The sequence below is a fragment of the Anas platyrhynchos genome, chromosome 5 (assembly GCF_047663525.1).
Source record: "Anas platyrhynchos isolate ZD024472 breed Pekin duck chromosome 5, IASCAAS_PekinDuck_T2T, whole genome shotgun sequence".
NCBI classification, from domain to species: Eukaryota; Metazoa; Chordata; class Aves; order Anseriformes; family Anatidae; genus Anas; species Anas platyrhynchos.
Window position 1 is genome coordinate 43,300,533 of NC_092591.1, and position 9,304 is coordinate 43,309,836.

The 9,304-nt window shown below is 34.4% G+C and overlaps 1 long non-coding RNA gene across 1 annotated transcript; it reads left to right on the forward strand.

Annotated features, from left to right (window-relative positions):
* The first annotated feature begins 520 nt into the window (after positions 1–520).
* On the forward strand, positions 521–3,709 carry LOC106017438 (uncharacterized). The gene is made up of 3 exons (XR_001190926.5): positions 521–798; positions 1,741–1,846; positions 3,504–3,709. It is a non-coding gene; the product is annotated as an uncharacterized lncRNA (long non-coding RNA).
* Positions 3,710–9,304: the final 5,595 nt, after the last annotated feature.

The window sequence follows — 9,304 nt, forward strand, 5'->3', positions numbered from 1 at the left end:
ATAGAGATCTGTTCAGACACTAGTACCTTCTAGCTAAAAATATGAGGAGGAAATTTTAAAGGTTCCAACAAGTTTTTCCTTTGGAAAACTACCTATAGTACTATATTATTTGACATTGAACATTTATCTCATGGAGGAAGCATATTTATATATTTAAAATATAAACAAGATATATATTTAAATATTTTTAATCGTTCTAATGAGAATTTGTATGTTCAACTTATTTTCAGAAAAACTAACCAGCCTAAAAATCCAAAGTTTGTTGCAATATTAACTGTAGCTTCTTAAAAGTGCAGTCTGTGAATTGTAGGAATGGTAACTGAAGCTGACTTTCAGGGATGTACTGATTTTTTTCACTTCTTGCTCTAACCTGGCAACAGGCCATGTCTACTGATGGTCAGTAGTAAACACAGAAGAAATCTTAGAAGTTGCTAAACACTGTAATTGAAACATATGCAGTCAGATCAGAGTGAAAGAAATCCAACACTAATGAATTTAACCTGTGTTCATTCCAGGCTTGTAACCTTCAGTTCAGCCCCATCTCTCTGTTGCTGTGGAAGGACTTGGCATCTAGTAATTCCCTTCTTGTAATGAGCTGTACATCGCTAGCTGGGTACCCACAATTTCAAGAGAAAGGTCAAAAAGAAAAAAAGTATATTGGGAGCATCCTGCACTCTGAATTTTCAAGAAAGCATATGTTAGTGCAGAGGCCTGCTGTGCGATATGAGCTTTCAAGGAACAAGTTCAGATAGAAGATCATTGAGTCAAACCAAAAACAATTCCAAAATCACTTAGGAGGTATGCTCTTTTCATTTATTACTGTATATTTTCTTTCATCTTTCCCTATTTTCCTCTTTGTATTTATTTCTGAGAAGCATTCACTCATAAAATAATGTGTAACAGATGAGCATTGAAGAAAGCTGAATTTGTTTTTTTAAATAAATCTTGTGAGGATTCAGTAATTGCTTCAAAACTAATCACTATTAATTGATCTGTATGATACTACAAGGTTTGATACTTTCCTTTGCAATTCTCTTGTTCTGCACCTACAGTTTAGTATTTTAAGGTCTCAACACCCACACCTTTTAATTTTGCTATGAAATGTTCTGCAACTTCACTTTTCTGTTATCGCTTTGTGTTTTGCAGGCAAAGTATTGATTTAATTTACAAGCATTCCAGTTTTCTACAGCTACAGTTCTTCATTTTTCATCCTTTTTATATTAATGTCTAAATCTCTAGAAAATTGAAATGGCACACTAGTAATACCTGCTTCTACTTAATATGTCAAAAATGTAGTTTTATAACTGAGTATAAAAAAGACATTCAGATTATTGACATTTAACTGTAAAGAATATGTGACTGCCATTATTTACAAGTGGTTTATTACTTTCTTTTATGAATAGGTTTAAAGAACTTTGTTAATTATATGCTGTATGAGTGGAAAAAAAAAAAAAAGCCTCTACTTATACATTTTAAATGCCCCTTTTTCTATATAATTACCTTTAAAGTAAGATGAGCATTGCTGCTTTGCATTAAATTTATACTCTGATATGTTCTCTGAATATGCTATAAATGCAGAGGTTCTTTCTTTCTTAATAGAATTTCACTTTTCTCATCTAGAGTTTCAATATTTCAGAGGTCTTTTCATTTGATTATACATGCAAATCACTTGGGAGACCTAATACACTTATCTAAAAATTACCCATTCCTGTATAATGAATTTAACAATTTCATCTACAGCGAACAAGACTTTCAAAACTGTTTCCAGTATCTCCGAAGAATTGCTGTCTTTCTTGAAAAAAGTCCTACAGTTCCTGCCACCCAGCTCTAATGCAACCAGTACACCGTAAGGTCACAGACAGATTAATGTTTTTGTAAAATACAAGGTTTAAACTGCTTTTTTGAGTATTTCACACTTTCTGTTTTGGGGGTTCATGTGTAATGGGGCTGATTCCTGTGCATGACTGACGTACATTAAACTGAACAAAATGCCACCAGGCAAGTACTACTATCAAGGCAATGCTGTGCCTCTTCATTCTGCCTGTGCTATAAAGGGTGATACAATATTTCACCAGTTTCCCTTGCGTAACAAGATGCCCAGATGAGGCAATATGCAGGTTATGAGTAGGGTGATATATCAAGCAGCTGCTGGAAAAGTCACCAGTTTAGTAAGGAAGACGGCCTTTTGGTAAGATTGCCAAAAAGAACTAAGGCACTAAGTAGTTTTATTAAAGACTTGGGAAATTTAAATTAATCTGAAACTCTTACTGTTTCAGATTAACAGTAACAAGCACAAGCTTGTTAGATTAACAAGTAACAAGCACAAGCATAAATGTGTGATTATTACCAGTGTGCAAATGGCTGCATATAATGTAAGATTATATTTAAAACAGTCACCCATGTCTTGAGAAATATTTTCTGTCCACAGATTAGTGAACCTACACACTATGTAAGATACTCCTCAGAGTAAGCATAATTCTATCACAAATTGATGAAAGTCAAACTGTGAGAATACTATGGGTAACTACATTTACAATATGCTAAATTACAATGTGCATTTACGAAAGTGCTAAAGAGTAAAACTTGTTAGTTAATGTGATCTTGGAATTTTTTTTCAACTGAAGTACCACAGAAGTATAAAAGCATTTCAAAGGAGTCTAATACAATAGTAATATAGTAACAAAATTAAACGTGTAATATAGCTAAGGCAAGAAAAAAAAAAAAAAAAAAAAAAAAAGCCTTGGGCAGGAAATTGTTTGGGGCTCGAAATATAGGAAAACAGGAAATAATAACAATCTAATTGACATTTCTATGTATATTTTTTCTGTGACTCTCATAGAATATTGCATTATTTTTAAATTGTGTTGTTTCTTGAGTTCTCAGGTTATGTGGGTTAACTTTTTCTTCTTTCAAAAATTTATTTGGAAAAAAGAATTTTCAAATTCCATCTGTTAAAAATAGCCTTAAAACATTTTTAAAACATTTCATAAATGATATGTGTTTATTTAAAAAGCAAATCCACATGTTTTATTTTTATAGATGTATATATCACATATATATATTTATTTCATTATTTTAAGAAAAATTTATGATAGTCAGTGATTCATGATTTTGGGAAAGATGAGTTGATCACACATTTTAAAGTCAATTAGATAACTTCTTTCCACCTCAGTCTACTTGTCTCACACATTAACACTACTACAAAAGAATACAAAAAGAAGAAAATGTCCATTCTTGCCTTTTGGAAAATATGTATGTATAAAAAGATATAATATGAGGATCAGTTGTATTCCATATTCCCAATCTTATAAATTCAAACTAAACCATGAATAGGGAGAGGATAATAATGAAAAAATTCAAATCCAGGAGAGAATATTGGTTTGGTGTTCTATATTTTACTAGCTACTTACAAAATGATTTTCCTTATTGACAAAAAGTTTTAAAAAAATAGACCTTTATATCACTGTATATGCTGTTAACTGGTTCTTTTGCTTTCTCTGTAGCATATTTCAAGAGTACTGAAGCTACAGTATATGGAAATAGTTCCAGTTACTCCATGCCTCCAGCTTCCATCTATGTTCTTCGTTACTTCTCTATTATTACTTTTCTTCATGTCATATTACACACTAATGGCACAATAGCTGCTGCGCTTGTCAAATATACTGTCTTAGTAAATTGTAAGAATGCAAATTGTTCATATTTGCCTCTATAAAACAATAAATCCTTGCTTAGCAAAAACAGATTCAGTGGTTTTATCTTAGAAGTGTTCAATAAGATAAAGGTTTAGATTCTAATATATTTATGAAAACATATTATACAGGAGAACATACTCATTTTCATCAGAAAGCCTTACAGAAAGGCAAATGTTCCATTAAATAATTTGGAAAAAATGCCATCCTCAGACAGTAGTCCAGTCTACTGTCTTCAAGAACCTGTCTGCCAGCACTAGTTTCTCAATATCCTGTATAATAGAGGATTTCCCACATTCAGCTCCTTCTTCTTGTGTGAAAAGCACGTGGAACATGACTGTTTATTTTCATTTTTTAGAGGGAGCTGGACGCTTTTTTTCAATGACAGATTGACTTGCCTGCTCAACGGATCTATAATGGATGCATTGGATCCATTGTAAACACACCATCTGACTTAGCCCTACAGGCATAGACTGGTTTGTTCTGAGTCCATATGAACAGCAGAAAGCATTTCCAACTGTAATGCTCTCATTTTCAACATTTGTTATATAGTGCTGCAGGGGAGAGTTCATGGTCTTAACTCTCTTTGTCTATTATGAATCACCATAATATCATGAGCTACCCAGCTCAAAGATAGATAGATTCTGTCAAAGACAGAATCTTCATGCTTAGCAAACTGAAACCTACTTCCTGTTGTAGATTTCATGTCTTCGTTGTACTCAGAATATTCTGTGTGCCTAAAAGCTAGTGAAATCATTCTGGTAAAATGTCCCTGTCTGAGACCTTTTTTCTTACTACTCTTATCTATTTCTCTATTTATTTATAATCTTGTGTACAGGGGACAGATCTTTTCCAACACCAACCTCAATGACGGTTTCTGACGGTAATGATCCAATGTTCATCACCTTCAAATCCAATTACAACATCCATCTTCTTGTAGTTTAGTTCCCCAGCATCATTGTACTGTGAACTTACATTACTGCTCACTTACAGTAAACTCAATGTTTATAGTCTGTGAAACAAAACATAGTAATATAAAGAGTTCTTTCCCTTAGAGAAAGAACAAGACGGCAGGAGTATCACACTAGACTGGACTACCTCTACTATTCTAAAGACAGGCACAAAGGCACTGATCCTGCTACTATCTAGGGCACAAAGATACTGACCCTGCTTTTAATAAGAGATGGTGTTACAAAATTCAACACTGTTCAATAACAAATTAAGTATTTCACTTTGATATACTAAACAACTAAATTATATTTAACAATACTACGGAAAGCTTCACCTGGACCATGACCTGGGACAGAACAGAGAAATAGCATTGGACAGGGTGTTACTTTCCTCTCAGAGAATCATCAGTGAGAACTGAAGTGATGATCCCTATCCAAATCACACTTCAACAGACTTCAGCTATAACTCTTATTTTACCTAAAGGAGAAACTCCTAGACACATTACCCCCTTGACAATCTTAGAGAAGTTGCTTTTAACTTTTTTTCAAATAAAAAAATGATTTATTCAATTTGCTTCCAAAAAGCTAGGATGAGGTGGGTCTACTTTGTCTGGAGGATTAAATTTACTGTTATGAAAGAATAAAAATCATCTCTTAAATGAAGAGAGTAAAAATATGCCTTAAAATAGAAGACTGATTGCAATTGTAACTATGTAGAAATTATTGGTCTATATTAGACTCATGTGGAGCTATAACCTGAGAAGGTGCATGTTTTCCCAAGGCAATGGCTGTAGTAATTTACTTACCTGACAATTTTTTTTAGTATTCATCCTTCTCCTACTTTTCTTTTTTTTAAAGTTCTGATGTTAATAAAAAATAAAAATGAAAATAAAAATAAAAAAACATATCATTCTACCTTATAAAATATTTAATTACAACAGTTTATTTCCCATTATCATTTTGGAAGGGCTTTTTTTTTAGTAGAAAAATTATTTTTTGGTGACATCTGGTTGGGAAAAAAGGACTATTAATGGGTGAGTGAATGTCACTTGGTTGAGGGTAAAACAGATGATCCAATCATTTCTAAACGGACTACTTTCTGTTCTGAGAAAGTGCTAACAGAACTAAATAGAGATGATCGGAAAAATGAAAGAAGAGTACATATTGGATAGTTTCAACTTACCTACAGCACATTGTACTTTTGAATTTATGGCAATTTGTGATAAGCTAGGATCCCTTCACATTAAAAAGTTAAAATTATCAGTATATTCTAGAAGATATACTGGAAATTTCAACAAATGAGCTGCAGTCAGAAAGAAGTACAGAAAAGCTGTTGATATTAGAGGAAATGGTTCTATAAAAGGTAGAGAAATAGATACACCAAAAGTGTTCAGGATAGGAAAAAGTTTGATAGTATATGAGCACTTAAAAAAAATGAAAATGACAGATTCTAGTACAGAAAGACTAAAATTATTGAGGGTTAAAAAAATGTACAAGATTGAAATAGCTGGAAATTGAATCTTAAGGACTAGTAAACAAAGCAATAGCAAAGATTTCACAATTATAACCAATTAATTCAATAGGTGTTTTAAATATTTATAATACTTTAATAAACATATGTTTATTTGTGCGCTGTTTATATCATAAATTTTCTCACCTGTCCTCTCCATTACTACCTATTTGGGTCTAAGAACTCAAAGATTTGATCTAAGATCAAATTGTTTAACATATTCTCAGGGTGTCTTTGAGCACTTGTGTGGGCAGCCACACTTCCTTTCACCTCTCATGCTCCATCTAAATGTATATGAACTATATAGATAGCCACACGTTTTGCTTCCAAGAAGGTGGCCAGTTTCAAGCCATGGTAGCTGGACATTCTTTGTGTTCTAATCTTGGTATTTGTGCAGCTAACGTGTTGGTTCATTGACTCTCAGTTTACTGTTGTTGGTCAGTTGCTCATACTGTCCAGACTTTTCCAGAGTAAACAATAAAAGAGTCTCCAATGTCAAATTTCTTGTTTATGAATGTGTCCATCTATTGAACCAGAGGTTTATGCCTCCATGATATCAGATAGCTTTATGCCATTTTCTACAGAATTCTTGTAAAACGTAGTCTGAGTTAAGCAATCAATATAAAGTATTGATTTTAATCAGACAATCCGAGGAACACAAAATTAGTGGTTGTATTCAGTAGTTAAGTGTAAGATCTGGGATGTTTCTGCAAAATTCATTGGATCTCCTTGTGGCTGTGTTTTGATATTATCATTAATTAGAAAATCACCTCAGCAGATCCCTTTCTGCTGAGCTGCTCTCCCGCAGCTCCTCTCCTACTCTGTACCTGTGACCAACATTACTCCATTCCAGGTGCAGAATCCACTATTTACCCTTGCTGAATTTTAAGCTATTGCTGAATGCCCAATGCTCCAATCTATGTAGATACCTCCGCAAGGCATCTCATCCCTCCAGGGAATCAGCCACAACTCCCAGCTTAGTGTCATCAGCACTCTTGCTGAGGAAGTATTCCAGTCCTGCATCCAGATAATTTATGAAAACATTAAAGAGAATTGCCCCAGGAACCAAGCCCTGAGGAACCCGGTTATTGACAGACCACCAGCCAGATGCTGCCTCGTTCACTGTGACCCTTTGAGCTCTACCATCAAGCCTAGTATGGCATGAACCTGTTCATCTCACAATTGGATAATCTGAAAGATGCTGTGAAGAACAAGTGGAAAGAAAGAGGAGGATCTAAAAGCTAGGACCACTAAATATTTTCACAAAAAATAGCAATAATTTCTCATGTCCTTTGTATGTACAAATAGTCTTTTACTACACCTTTTAATGCTCAAATATAAATGAAATATACCTGCATTGCACAATGGTGTTTGGTGCAAAGATGTAACTTGTGTTCTGAAAGCTGTACCCTCTAGCATACCATGCTAGCCATAAGTGTATGTTTCCTTTTGCATTCATACACTGGCTACTGTTCCTGAGTTAATAAATTCCCTACAAGCTTGTGTGTCTTCTTGTCCAAAAGATATTTGTTATGCATAAAATCTGCAGAAATATGTTCATTTTCCATATGGCTACAGCACAGGAACAGGAAGCTCTGATATCACTCAAGCTTCAGTGAAGTGAGATATTTCTGCCAATGTTTCTAAAGCAAACCAAGCCTTTCATTAGCAACACTTTGTTGTTGTTCTTTTATTTTTTAATTAAAATATTAGAGTTTGAATCCCTCCCTCCCCCCCCCCCCCAACAATAAAGAGTCCAAGGGAAACATACTTGTTGAGAAATTGTAGGATTGGAGCATATTTCTTCATAAGTAATTCTGTACTTTGGTAATATATTTTAATCCAAATCACTTGAAAAACTGTCCACAATACAGTTAATGTATTTAATTACAAATAATACTGCTTTGACCTTTCTCCATCTACATGTAGACATTTCACCCTCTGGCAACTGCCTTTTTAAAATTCACTGATGACATATTTTTATTAATAGACAAAAGACAATTGATGATATCCACAGATCTAAAGCTTTTGATTTAATCATCATGTTCCCTTGATTAAAGAAACTGCTATTCTTTGGTCAATTATTCCTGCTATTATCTTGGGTTGATTTTCCTGGACCATCACACAAGTGCTAGAGAAACAAATTCTAATAAAACTGGTGCTTTTGTGTGTTATTTGAAAATGTTGATTGACCCTTATTTGTGCTGGAAAAACAAACCATTCAATAAGAAACAGCTCTCTGTATTGCATACAAGAAATCTATGGCATGGTGCCATAGATCAGTTCAGCAGAACAGACCTGTACAATCCTGTGTCTCAGAAGAGGTCAAAGGTGCCTTGGGGCTGCTCTAAATGATGCCAAGTAAACACATTTCTGAAAGAACTATATGTTAGCTGAACATTGTTGTGCACTATTTTTACTAACAGCAGGGTGTCTGTGCTATGACTGGTTGGCGTGGATCTGTCAGAAAACAGCTTGAGCTTTGTCTCAGGAAAATGTCTTTCCTCTTGGACCAGGCACTATGCAGGAAGCCCTGGCTGTGGGGCCCAAGCCTCTTAACACAGCAGCCTAGAGCACCAGAAATGAAAAGATTTTACCTACTCCATATACCAGTTCAGCTGTGTCTTCAAGACGAAGAAGCCCTATTGTAAAACATTTTTAATCCTGTACTGGCCTGTCAGGGCCACCTGTGCAACAGACAAGGAAGGCTGTGCTTGATCAAGCCTATCAGCTTGCTTATTCCTGCAAATACCTGAGGCCAAAACTCAATTAAAAATATCTGGTCTGTGACTTTTGGAAATTTTGTAAAAACATCCATGAGATCCTGTCTCCATTAAAAGCAGTGACAGAAATCCAGATGACATCAATGAATCCAGAAGATATTCTCTGCAACTAGTTATGTGACACTGTGCCAAGCAACCTACGTAATCCTAGCTGAAAGTTACATTTACATCCTACCTGTTTACATGAACCTATTTTCCAATGAAATCTCTGACAGTGCAAATAAATTATTTTTGCTTTGAAAAGCCAGTTAAGACTTTGCAAGCTTACTCACATACCCTTACTGAGTTAAAATACTTCTGATTCAAAAGTCTAGCTATTCCTATTATGAACTGACATTCTTCTTCAGTTCATGTATCTTGAAAACATCACTG